Raw genomic sequence first — 14,193 nt, forward strand, 5'->3', positions numbered from 1 at the left:
TTCCATGACTTCCTTCATCAGACCTCGTATTAAAACGCTCAGGTTTAACCATTTCTTTGGGTTTTCATTTCCTTATGAAGGTTCCCATGTCAGGTAAAATTTATATTAAATAAACTTTTATGCTTTTCTCCTGTTAATCTGTCTTTGTCCGGCCAGTTATAGAGCCCCAGCTGGAGAACCTAGGAGGCTAGTAGGAAAAGGAGTCTTTCCTCCCCTACCGCAGTAAAGGTGAACTTCTTTCTTGTGTTTCTTGGCCACTTGTGTTTTTCTTTTGCAAATATCCTATTCATGTACTTATTTTCAGAAAGTTCATAGAAAAAAGATTCCCTACAATATTCCTTTAAGATAGTATTGCAGTATTTTGTCTTTATTAAGGAAGGAAAAGAGACAGAGTATTGATTGAATCAGACTTAACATTTGAATGAAACTCTTAAAATCTATAGAGTGCATTTAAGAAAAACAATACTGGGAGAGAACACCTTCTTTGGCTTCAGCAGTTGATGTGTAGACCAGAGCATGTATTGCTTTTGTAATTTATCAGTAAAAAGAAAGATAATGGAAAAAGCCAAGTTTCAGTGTAATAAGAAACACAACAAACACATTTCATTACAGAGCTCAGAGGACTATGCAATAATTCATATGTTTGAATTACAGAATACATTTTGAGTTTGACATTTTGTGATGAGAACACTGAAATGTTGCAGCTAGTTTGGGGAGAAATGGGCTTAGTGTATAATTAATGGAGACAAGCCATTACAGAGAACAAAAAAATAAAATTAAATAAGCATACGTGTCAACTGCTGGGGAGAGGTGGAATAAAGTGTGAATCATTGTATTTTGGATTAAAATAGCATGCTTTGATAATTGTAGTGTGGGGCTTTATATCCATTCTCCTGCGGTGCTAAGCATCCTCACTAAGTTAAATAACATTAGCTGTGACATTAAAGCAATCAACAGAATTAGCATGAACCTAGAGCCAGAACATTTAAAGCAGAAAAAAAAAAAAAAATAGCACAGATCTGCAGGTCTGCAGAATGCTCATGAAAGCTAGCAGGCTCACCAAATTCTTACTCTAGTTGGCACAAGTCCACTGGACTCACAGTGAGCAGGAAAGCCAAGGAATGGGAAAGGGTGCACTAACCCAGATTATTAACGACATTAACAGCAACAGTCAGTGTTGAAGTGTATACTCTGTGTGTGCCCAGTGCAGGGCCCTTCGCATACAGCTCTTCATTTCATCACCACAACCCATTAGGGAGGGATTATGATCCTCACAAAAGCCTATAGCTGTTAAGGGGCATCGCTGATATTCAAAGCCAGGTCTCTTTCCAAAGCCCATGTTCTTACTCACCTGGAGATGCTGCCACAGTATCTCTTCCCTAACCCCATTAGTTTTTGCTGTTGTCTACTTCTGTCCCAATTTTTCGTTCATTCATGCATTATATATCAAATAGCAATGAGATTCTTAACATGCGCCCTGCCCTGTGCTAGATGCTCTCGATACAGCAGGGAAATCAATGCCTGTTTCTTCCATTCATGGAACTTACAGTTGATCAGAGGAAACTGAGAGTTACTAACCATCATCATCAAACAGCATTTATTAAGTACCTAGAAAGTGCAGTCTCTGTCATTTTTGCAGCAGTACTTTACTTTGGTGTTACCACCTCCACTCTACATTTAAGGAAAGGGGCTCAGATACATTTGGCAGTTGGTTCAGATTTCAGCCAGCTGTGAAGTGTCTGGTCTGGGATTCCAGCCTTGGCCTGCAGGATGTTCTGTTGCTTCCTCACGACATCACCCTGCCTGATTACTATGCCTCTTGATTCTTCAATGCATTTTTCATAAGGAACATAAGTCCCTGTGCCACCATCTTTTGCATTTTTTGCTGCTACCATCTTGTCACCTTCCCTCTAAGTCACTTCCCTTGTCAGAATTTCCCACAGATAGGATCATTTCTGTACAAAGTAATGTGTTCAAAGTAATGTGCTAATACTGTCTCTAATAGTCTCACCTCCCATGAGAAACACACATGCACATGCACACACACACACACACACACACACACTTTAGCCATAGGGGCATATATTAAATGAACTAATATTCAACATGATAATTAAACATTTTCTGGAAAAGTCAGATTACAGTAGCTTTTTGCTTTTCAAGGCACAGGTAGTGCAAGTTCAAAGCAAGTTTCAGCAGCAATCACATTAACCGTATTGCCTCTAAACCAGTCTTCTTTTAGGATGCTTCATAATCTTTGGTGATGTAACACGACTTGGACACATCATCCCAAATCATTTCAATCACTCCTATAAATGTGTCATAACCATATCCTAGCTCTGACAAAGTGATAAATCTCCCCTCTACTGTAAACTGTCTGCTCTGACTTGTGGGAGTATGTCTAAGGAATACATGGGCTATAGGAAGCAGCTCTCTCTTTATATATTGGAAGTTCTTTGAAGAACATTAAAAGATTTCAACACAGAGTATCTTAATTAAATAAGTAATACAGGTGCCTTCAGGGCCCCTACCTTGGACTGTGATTGACGGATACCCTGTCCAGGTGTCACTACAGTTGACCTGCTGCTTGCTGTATGGCAAGTTTTCAATCCCTCTGTTAGTCTAAGTTTACTTCTTTTTAGAGTTGGGATAATATCTGTAGTGGCTTTAAAACTGGCCCCAAATTCTGTGACATACCTCCCATCAACAGGTTGGGTCTGTGTCCCCTCTCCTTGAAATGGGTGGGCTTGTGACTGCTTGACCAATAGAGTACACTGAGGTGATGCCATGTGACTTCCAAGCCTAGGTCATAAAGATCCTGCAGCTGCCATCTTGCTCAGGGAACACTTGCTCTTGGAACTTTATGCCTCCATGCCGTAGTCTTATTACCCAGAGTGCACCAAGCACTGCAGTTGACAGTCTCAGATGAGCCCAGCCTTCTAGCCATCTCCACTGAGGCACTAGACATGAAAGCAGGGTCATCTTGGGTCCTCTAGATCAGTACATCTGGCAGCCAAATAACACCAAGTGACTGTCATCGACATGATATAGAAATTTCACCTCTCCAAGTCATGACTAAATTTCTTACGCACAAAATCATGAAACATAATAAAATTGTCGTTGCTTTAACCCACTATGTTTGGGGTAGTTTGCTATGCAGCAATAGGTAAGTAAAACACTATCTCATTCATCGTGAAGGATGTAGCAAGACTCTTAGCTTAGGGCCTGACCTCTGGTAAGCACTCAGTGAATGCTATTTTTATTTCTTGAGCATCTACTATGGTCACAAACACACATAAAATGTTTTGAGGCATAGGAAAGAAGTGTAAGATATACTTTTTTCTTTTACAATTTTGGGAGTGGCAGTAGGGATGAATACACATGAAAAGATAATGTACATATTGTTAGAGTAATAAATGCTATAATTGCTGTAAGTGTTTAAAGAAAGGACAGGTAAGTCGCTGTGAAGAAAGTGGTTCTTGAAATCTAAAGCCCCCATCTTCCGGAAGAGTAAGGGAATATTTGTTCCAGAGACTGTGCAAGATAATTGATCTGATTTTAATTCACATTGCATAGATTAAAAGACAAGAGAGGTGATGCATATGTTTTGGTCACCTCTTATTCACCCTGTTGGTGAGGGAGGGATTCCTGCACTAGGGTTATGGGGATGGGGATGGCTGAATACAAGTCACTGGACAGTGGACAGATGAGATTGATAGCAGTTCAGTAGTTGCATATATCCACAGTGAGGGGAGGAAGACATTGTATGCAGCTATGCAGGGTCACACAGGTTTGTGCTCAGGAACAGAATGAACAACCAGGGGCTGTGGGGGGCAGGCTTTATAGAATCAGGAGGGTGGAGTGACCCCTGGTTTCCAGGAGAGGATGTGACTTGGCTTGAATACTTCTTAGGACTTGGAACTGAAACTCGATACTCAGGGATAAGTATCCTCTGCCTAGTCCTTTTGATGAAAAGTGTTGTCTGGGTAGGCAGCCTTACAGAAATAGACTGAAAAGGAGACTTGCTGTCGGGCCCTTGGAGACCCTCCTGGTTTTATCAGTTACATACATAAAAAAGCAGCACATGATATTGAGCATTCATTTTTGGCCTTAAACTACATTATAATCTGCTCAAGATGGCAAAGCCAATGAAAAGTGCAGCTTGGTTTTGAATCTGAGTGTGTCTGGCCCAAAGTCCTTCATGAGCTCAACGTCTGTGCACTGGATACAAATGAAGGAGTGGACAAGTTCATGAATACCACTGAGTGTGTGCTGCCTCTTTCTGTGTCATCCTCCTCTATTTCACTGAATTTAATCTAATCGCAAGGCACCCAATACCCTAACAATGTTCATGAGTATTTTATTACAGTTATAAAAGATGTCACCATTGGCAGAAGTGAGGTAAAGTGTACGCAGGGGTGTTTTTACAACTTCCTGGGAGTCAATAATTATTTCAAAACAAAATAAAATTTAAAAATGCTCAGGGACCTAAGGTTCCTGGCTTTGGAGATGGTCACTGTAGTCACTATAGGGCAGCAGAGTCATGGTCAAGCTTGCCATTTACATGAGCACTTTGCACTGTTTCTCATCCCACCTCATGTCCTTAGTCTCTCCATATCAAGCCGAATTCTAGGTAATTATTAAAATCACTCTCTTGCACTCACTCCCAGTTCCTTGTCTCTTTTGTTTCGGCTCCCTTGTGTTCATTGGCTAAACTGCAGCCCTGGTTAAATCCAGCTCTGCCTCCACTGTGTCTTTACCAGGAGACCTGAGCCCTGCTGGAGAAGAGCACACAGCCAGGCTGACTGGTGTTTTTTTCTTACATCTCGTATCTTCAGTGCCAAGAATAGTGCCTGACACATAGTAAACATTTAATGTATATTTGTTCAATGGGTGAGTGAATAAAGGGTCATCTCTTGAGGGCTTCAGGCATCTAGGCAGCCATAAAGATGGCTGTATTAAGGACAGTAGACACATTCTCCCCTTCTCTTCTTTATCTTTTATTCTGTTCACAGTGTCTCCCAAATTCAATCTGAGTAGAGCCAGCATTCAACAGGAAACTCTAAAGAGGGCTCTGATATTTATTAGTTACTGAATTAAGTCTTCTTATATATCACTCTAAGAAGTGACATATAAGAAGGAGGAGACATTCATTATAGACCTTATCTGATTTGAGGATACCTTCCACTTAGGTAGAGAATCCAATTGTGTAAGTGAAATGACAGAAAACAATGAAGATGCCTCTGTCCAAATGTCTTGATTACTTTCTTAAAACTGAAATCCGAGAGACCTTCAAGGTGGTGGAGGAGTAAGACGTGGAGATCACCTTCCTCCCCACAAATACATCAGAAATACATCTGCTTGTGGAACAACTCCTACAGAACACCTACCTAACGCTGGCAGAGACTTCAGACTTCCCAAAAGGCAAGAAACTCCCCACGTACCTGGGTAGAGCAAAAGAAAAAAGAAAAAACAGAGACAACAGAATAGGGATGGGACCTTCACCTTTGGGAGGGAGCTGTGAAGGAGGAAAAGTTTCCACACACTAGGAAGCCCCTTCACTGGCGGAGATGAGGGCTTGCAGGGGGGAAGCTTTGGAGCCATGGAGAGCACAGCAACAGGGGTGCGGAGGGCAAAGCGGAGAGATTCTCACACAGAGGATCGGTGCCGACCAGCACTCACCAGCCCGAGAGGCTTGTCTGCTCACCCACCAGGGTGGGTGGGGACTGGGAGCAGAGGCTCGGGCTTCGGAGGTCAGATCCCAGGTAGAGGACTGGGGTTGGCTGCGTGAACACAGCCTGAAGGGGGCTAGTGCACCACAGCTAGCCGGGAGGGAGTCCAGGAAAATGTCTAAAACTGCCTAAGAGGCAAGAGACAATTGCTTTGGGGTGAGCGAGGAGAGGGGATTCAAAGTGCCGCCTAAACGAGCTCCAGAAACAGGCGCAAGCCGCGGCTATCAGCGCAGACACCAGAGACGGGCATCAGACGCTAAGGCTGCTGCTACAGCCAGCAAGAAGCCTGTGTGCAAGCATAGGTCACTCTCCACACCTCCCCTCCCGGGAGCCTGTGCAGCCCGCCACTGCCAGGGCACTGTGATCCAGGGACAACTTCCCCAGGAGAACACACGGCGCGCCTCAGGTTGGTGCAACGTCACACTGACCTCTGCCGCCGCAGGCTTGCCCCGCATCCGTACTCCTCCCTCCCCACTGCCTGAGTGAGCCAGAGCCCCCGAAGCAGCTGCTCCTTTAACCTCGTCCTGTCTGAGCAAAGAACAGACGCCCTCAGGCGACCTACACGCAGAGGCAGGGCCAAATCCAAAGCTGATCCCCGGGAGCTGTGCGAACAAAGAAGAGAAAGGGAAATCTCTCCCAGCAGCCTCAGGAGCAGCGGATTAAATCTCCACAATCTACTTGATGTACTCTGCATCTCTGGAATACCTGAATAGACAACAAATCATCCCAAAATTGAGGCAGTGGACTTTGGGAGCAACTGTAGACTTGGGGTTTGCTTTCTGCATCTAATTTGTTTCTAGTTTTATGTTTATCTTAGTTAAGTATTGAGTTCATTATCATTGGTAGTTTTGTTTATTGATTTGGTTGCTCTCTTTTTAAAAAAATTTTTTTTATCTTTTTGTGACTGTGTATGTGTTTCTTTGTGTGATTTTGTCTATATAGCTTTGCTTTTACCATTTGTCCTAGCGTTCTGACTGTCCGTTTTTTGTTTGTTTTTTATAGTTTTTAACACTTATTATCATTGGTGGATTTGTTTTTTGGTTTGGTTGCTCTCTTCTTTCTTTTTCTAAAAATTACTTTTAAATTATTTTTATTTTTAATAATTTTAATAATTTTTTATTTTAGTAACTATTTTATTTTATTTTATTAATTTATTTTTTTGTTCTTTCTCCCCTTTCTTCTGAGCCGTGTGGCTGACAGGGTCTTGGTGCTCAGCCGGGTGTCAGACCTGAGCCTCTGAGGTGGGAGAGCCAAGTTCAGGACATTGGTCCACCAGAGACCACCCGGCTCCACTTAATATCAAACAGCAAATGGGGATACATGTATATATATAGCTGATTCATTTTGTTTTAAAGCAGAAACTAACAAACCATTGTAAAGCAATTATATTCCAATAAAGATGTTAAAAAGGGCGAAAGTTCTCCCAGAGATCTCCATCTCAATGCTAACACCCACCTCCACTCAACGACCAGCAAGCTACAGTGCAGGACACCCTATGCCAAACAACTAGCAAGACAGGAACACAATACCACTGATTAGTAGAGACCCTGCCTAAAATCATAACAAGGTCACAGACATCCCAAAACACACCACCGGATGTGGTCCTGCCCATCAGAAAGACAAGATCCAGTCTCACCCACCAGAACACAGGCACCAGTCCGCTCCACCAGGAAGCCTACACAACCCACTGAACCAGGCTTAGCCACTGCAGGCAGACACCAAAAACAACAGGAACTACGAACCTGTAGCCTGTGAAAAGGAGACCCCAAACACAGTAAGTTAAGCAAAATGAGAACACAGAGAAATACACAGCAGATGAAGGAGCAAGGTGAAAACCCACCAGACCAAACAAATGAAGAGGAAATACTCAGTCTACCTGAAAAAGAATTCAGAGTAATGATAGTAAATATGATCCAAAGTCTTTGAAATAGAATGGAGAAAATACAAGAAAAATTTAACAAAGACCTAGAAGAACTAAAGAGCAAACAAACAATGATGAACAACACAATAAATGAAATAAAAAATTCTCTAGAAGGAATCAATAGCAGAATAACTGAAGCAGAAGAAAAGATAAGTGACCTGAAAGATAAAATAGTGGAAATAACTACTGCAGAGCAGAATAACAAAAAAAAATGAAAAGAATTGAGGACAGTCTCAGAGACCTCTGGGACAAGATTGACCTCACCAACATTTCAATTATAGGGGTCCCAGAAGAATAAGAGAAAAAGAAAGGGACTGATAAAATATTTGAAGAGATTATAGTTGAAAACTTCCCTAATATGGGAAAGGGAAGTCAAGTCCAGGAAGCACAGAGAGTCCCATACAGGATAAATCTAAGGAGAAACACGCCAAGACACATATTAATCGAACTATCAAAAATTAAATACAAAGAAAAAATATTAAAAGCAGCAAGGGAAAAAGAACAAACAACATACAAGGGAATGCGCATAAGCTTAACAGCTGATCTTTCAGCAGAAACTCTGCAGGCCAGACGGGAGTGGCAGGACACATTTAAAGTGATGAAAGGGGAAAAACTACAACCAAGATTACTCTACCCAGCAAGGATCTCATTCAGATTCGACAGAGAAATTAAAACCTTTACAGACAAGCAAAAGTAAGAGAATTCAGCATTACCAAACCAGCTTTATAACAACTGCAAAAGGAACTTCTCTAGGCAGGAAACACAAGAGAAGGAAAAGACCTACAATAACAAACCCAAAACAATTAAGGAAATGGTAATAGGAACATACATATCTATAACTACCTTAAATGTAACTGGATTAAATGCTCCAACCAAAAGACATAGACTGGCTGAATGGACACAAAAACAAGACCTGTATATATGCTGTCTACAAGAGATCCACTTCAGACTTAGAGACACGTACAGACTGAAAGTGAGGGGATGGATAAAGATATTCCATGCAAATGGAAATCAAAAGAGAGCTGGAGTAGCAATTCTCATATCAGACAAAATAGACTTTAAAATAAAGACTATTATAAGAGACAAAGAAGGACACTACATAATGATCAAGGGATAAATCCAAAAAGAAGATATAAAATTGTAAATATTTATGTACCCAACATAGGAGCACCTCAATACATAAGGCAAATGTTAACATCCATAAAAGGGGAAATTGACAGTAACACAATCATAGTAGGGGACTTTAACACCCCACTTTCACAAATGGACAGATTATCCAAAATGAAAATAAATAAGGACACACAAGGTTTAACTGATACATTAAACAAGATGGACTTAATTGATATTTATAGGACATTCCATCCAAAAACAACAGAATACACATTCTTCTCAAGTGCTCATGGAACATTCTCCAGTATAGATCATATCTTGGGTCACAAATCAAGCCTTGGTAAATTTAAGGAAATTGAAATCATACCAAGTATCTTTTTTGACCACAACACTATTAAGACTAGATATCAATTACAGGAAAAAAATCTGTAAAAAATAAAAACACATGGAAGCTAAACAATACACTACTTAACAACCAAGAGATCACTGAGTAAATCAAAGAGGAAATTAAAAAATACCTAGAAACAAATGACAATGAAAACACGACAACCTGAAACCTATGGGATGCAGCGAAAGCAGTTCTAAGAAGGAAGTTCATAACAATACAATCATACCTCAAGAAACAAGAAACATCTCAAATGAACAAACTAACCTTACACCTAAAGCAATTAGAGAAAGAAGAACCAAAAAAAAAAAAAAGATAGCAGAAGGAAACAAATCATAGAGATCAGATCAGAAATAAATGAAAAAGAAAGGAAGGAGATGATAGCGAAGATCAATAACACTAAAAGCTGGTTCTTTGAGAGGTAAACAAAATTGATAAACCATTAGCCAGACTCATCAAGAAAAAAAGGGAGAAGACTGAAATCAATAGAAATGAAAAAGGAGAAGTAACAACTGACACTGCAGAAATACAAAGGATCATGAGAGATTACTACAAGCAACTCTAGGCCAATAAAATGGACAACCTGGAAGAAATGGACAAATTCTTAGAAAAGCACATCCTTCCATGACTGAACCAGGAAAAAATAGAAAATATAAACAGATCAATCACAAGCACTGAAATTGAAATTGTGATTAAAAATCTTCCAACAAACAAAAGACCAGGACCAGATGGCTTCACAGGCAAGTTTTATCAAACATTTAGAGAAGATCTAATACCTATCCTTCCCAAACTCTTCCAAAATATAGCAGAGAGAGTAACACTTCCAGCTCATTCTGCGAGGCCACCATCACCCTGATACCAAAATCAGACAAAGATGTCACAAAGAAAGAAAACTACAGGCCAGTATCACTGATGAACATAGATGCAAAAATCCTCAACAAAATACTAACAAACAGAATCCAACAGCACATTAAAAGGATCATACACCATGATCAAGTGGGGTTTATCCCAGGAATGCAAGGATTCTTCAATTATACGCACATGTGATAAACCACAATCAGTGTGATACACCATATTAACAAATTGAAGGATAAAAACCATATGATCACCTCAATAGATGCAGTTAAAGCTTTTGACAAAATTCAACACCTATTTATTATAAAAAACCCTCCAGAAAGAAGGCATAGAGGGAACTTACCTCAACATAATAAAGGCCATATATGACAAACCCACAGCCAACATCGTTCTGAATGCTGAAAAACTGAAACTATTTCCTCCAAGATCAGGAACAAGAGAAGGTTGTCCACTCTCACCACTATTATTCAACGTAGTTTTGGAAGTTTTAGCCACAGCAATCAGCCAAGAAAAAGAAATAAAAGGAATCCATTCAGAAAAGAAGAAATAAAGCTGTCACTGCAGATGTCATGATACTATACCTAGAGAATCCTAAAAATGCTACCAGAAAACTATGAGAGCTAATCAATGAATTTGGTAAAGTAGCAGGATACAAAATTAATGCACAGAAATCTCTTGCATTCCTATACACTAATGATGAAAAATCTGAAAGAGAAATTAAGGTAACACTCCCATTTACCATTGCAACAAAAAGAATAAAATACCTAGGAATAAACCTACCTAAGGAGACAAAAGACCTGTATGCAGAAAACTACAAGACACTGATGAAAGAAATTAAAGATGATACAAACAGCTGGAGAGATATACTGTGTTCCTGGATTTGAAGAATCAACATTGTGAAAATGACTCTACTACCCAAAGCAATCTACAGATTCAATGCAATCCCTATCAAACTCCAGTGTCATTTTTCACAGAACTAGAACAAAAAATTTCACAGTTTGTATGGAAACACAAAAGACCCCGAATAGCCAAAGCAATGTTGAGAAAGAAAAACATAGCTGGAGGAATCAGGCTCCCTGACTTCAGACTCTACTACAAAGCTACAGTAATCAAGACAGTATGGTACTGGCACAAAAACAGAAATATAGATCAATGGAACAGGATAGAAAGCCCAGAGATAAACCCACGCACATATAGTCACCTTATTTTTGATAATGGAGGTAAGAATATACAATGGAGAAAAGACAGCCTCTTCAATAAGGTGTGCTGGGAAAACTAGACAGCTTCATGTACAAGAATGAAATTAGAACACTCCCTAACACCATACACAAAAATAAACTCAAAATGGATGAAAGACCTAAATGTAAGGCCAGACACTATCAAACTCTTAGAGGAAAACATAGGCAGAACACTCTATGACATAAATCACAGCAAGATTCTTTTTTACCCACCTCCTAGAGAAATGGAAATAAAAACAAAAATAAACAAATGGGACCTAATGAAACTTCAAAGCTTTTGCACAGCAAAGGAAACCATAAACAAGACCAAAAGACAACCCTCAGAATGGGAGAAAATATTTACAAATAAAGCAACTGACAAAGGATTAATCTCCAAAATTTACAAGCAGCTCATGTAGCTCAATACCAAAAAAAGAAACAACCCAATCCAAAAATGGGCAGAATACCTAGACATAGACATATCTCCAAAGAAGATATACAGATTGCCAACAAACACATGAAATGATGCTCAGCATCACTAATCATTAGAGAAATGCAAATCAAAACTACAGTGAGGCATCACCTCACACCAGTCAGAATGGCCATCATCAAAAAATCTACAAACAATAAGTGCCGGAGAGGGTGTGGAGAAAGGGAACCCTCTTGCACTGTTGGTGGGAATGTAAATTGATACAGCTCCTATGAGAACAGTATGGAGGTTCCTTAAAATGTAAAAATATAACTACCATATGACCCAGCAATCCCACTACTGGGCATATACCCTGAGAAAACCATAATTCAAAAAGAGCCATGTACCACAACGTTCATTGCAGCTCTATTTACAATAGCCAGGTCATGAAAGCAACCTAAGTGTTCATGGACAGATGAATGGATAAAGAAGATGTGTCACATATATACAATGGAATATTAGTCATGAAAAGAAACGAAATTATTTGTAGTGTGGTGGATGGACCTAGAGTCTGTCATACACAGTGAAGTCAGAAAGAGAAAAACAAATAGTGTATGCTAATGCATATATATGGAATCTACAAAAAAAAAATTAGTTCTTAAGAACCTAGGGGCAGGACAGGAATAAAGACACAGACGTAGAGAATGGACTTGAGGACACAGGGAGGGGGAAGTGTAAGCTGTGACGAAGTGGGAGAATGGCATGGACATATACAGACTACCAAATGTAAAATAGATAGCTATTGGGAAGCAGCCACATAGCACAGGGAGATCAACTTGGTGCTTTGTGATCGCCTAGAGGGGTGGGATAGGGGGGGTGGGAGGGAGATGCAAGAGAGAGGAGATACGGGGTTATATGTATGTGTAGCTGATTCACTTTGTTATAAAGCAGAAACTAACACAACATTGTAAAGCAATTATACTCCAATAAAGATGTTAAAAAAATAAATAAAAAGAAAATTAAAAAATAAAAAATAAATCTTAAGAAAAAAAAACTGAAATCCACTAGCAATGATACATAAGCATTGCAATTTATGCTATAATTTAGTATCTGAAAATAAAACAAGCAATTAACAGTTATTTCCATACCTTTTTTATGAGTTAATTTGAGTAATATTTCTATCCTTGTTTTTACTACATTTATTTTATTTTAACAACTTTAACACAGTGGTCTCTCTTAACAGATTGCCTTTTCTTCAAGGATAGTGAACACAGACTATTGCTTTGTACTTTCCTAGTGCTTAACACAGTGCCTTTGGGACTTCCCTGGCAGTCCAGGGGTTAAGACTTCACCTTCCAATTCAGGGGGTGCAGGTTCAATCCCTGGTCAGGGAGTTAAGGTCCTACATGCCTCTTGGCCAAAAAAACCAACACATAAAGAAGAAGCAATATTGTAACAAATTCAATAACAACTTTAAAAATGGTCTGCATCAAACAAAAAAAAAACCTTAAAAAAAAAAAAAAAAAACCACAGTGCCTGAAACATAAGAAGCAGTTCCTAAATGTTTCCTGGAGAAAATAAAGATGTGAATGAATTTGTACACAATCACATTTATCCCACAGTACTCTCAGCAATCCTCCTACATAGGCACATAGTAAACTTTGAGATGGGAGGAAGTTATGCCTTTTTTTGTATGGTGGGAGAAAGATGATTAATAGGAAGTGGGAAAAGATCCATCATGATAACTGGACCACAGTCATGTTCTCAGCACAATTTTCGTAGAATGTATATGGAAGTGAAGAATCTAGAAATTGATATTTTGTATTGTTGTTTAAACATTTTATTGTGATAAGAAAATAACATGAAATCTGTCCTCCCAACAAATTTTGTATACATTATTATTGATTGTAGGTGCAATGTTGTACAGCAGGTCTCTAGAGTTTATTCATCTTACTTAACTGAAACTTTATATCTGATGATTAATAACTCCACATTTCCAGCTTCTCTGCAGTCACTGGTAACTACCAGTCTGGTCTTAGATTTTATAAATTTGACTATTTTAGATACCTCTTATAAGTGGAATTATATAATGTGTTATTTCTGTGCCTGGCTTTATTTTACTTAGCATGATGTCCTCAAGGTTCATCCATGTTGAATGTTAAAATAAATTTCTAGGCCCAAAATGGAGGCACTCCTGTTCAGGGTGCCATGTTAGCAACCCAAAACTTAGATAACGTCTGTGTACCTGTAAATGTTCCACTTGACCGGAAGCATAGTATATCCGTCAGCCAGTCCTCAAACACCAAGCCAACTCTGGGCTCTATACTTACCTCCTTGTTCCTTGATCATTCTAAATAAGGTCATATGTGCAACCACAGCCAATCACCTTAAGCCCAATACTTTTTGTTTCCTGCTTGCCTTTTTCTATAAAAGCTTGCAGCCCTTTTCCCTTACTTTGTTGTTCTCGGAACTCTTGATGGTGGAACCTGCCTGCTTCAAGAAGTGTTAAATAAAGTTTGTTTGTATTACCTATATTATCTTATTTAATTATTTGACATGTTGCA

The 14,193-nt window shown here is 39.4% G+C and overlaps 1 protein-coding gene across 3 annotated transcripts in view; it reads left to right on the top strand.

Moving 5' to 3' along the window:
- Window positions 1-14,193, top strand: part of GRXCR1 (glutaredoxin and cysteine rich domain containing 1) — a gene marked incomplete at its 5' end in the record, with an annotated part of 356,205 nt that overhangs the window by 144,549 nt on the left and 197,463 nt on the right. The window contains one exon of one of the 3 annotated variants that reach the window (XR_014293039.1): window positions 5,193-5,524. The exons of the other annotated variants lie outside the window; for them this stretch is intronic. Of the gene's footprint in view, window positions 1-5,192; window positions 5,525-14,193 lie in introns of those variants that run through there. 3 annotated transcript variants of the gene reach the window in all.

This window comes from Mesoplodon mirus, assembly GCF_964341445.2.
Source record: "Mesoplodon mirus genome assembly, chromosome: 2".
Classification (NCBI taxonomy): domain Eukaryota; kingdom Metazoa; phylum Chordata; class Mammalia; order Artiodactyla; family Ziphiidae; genus Mesoplodon; species Mesoplodon mirus.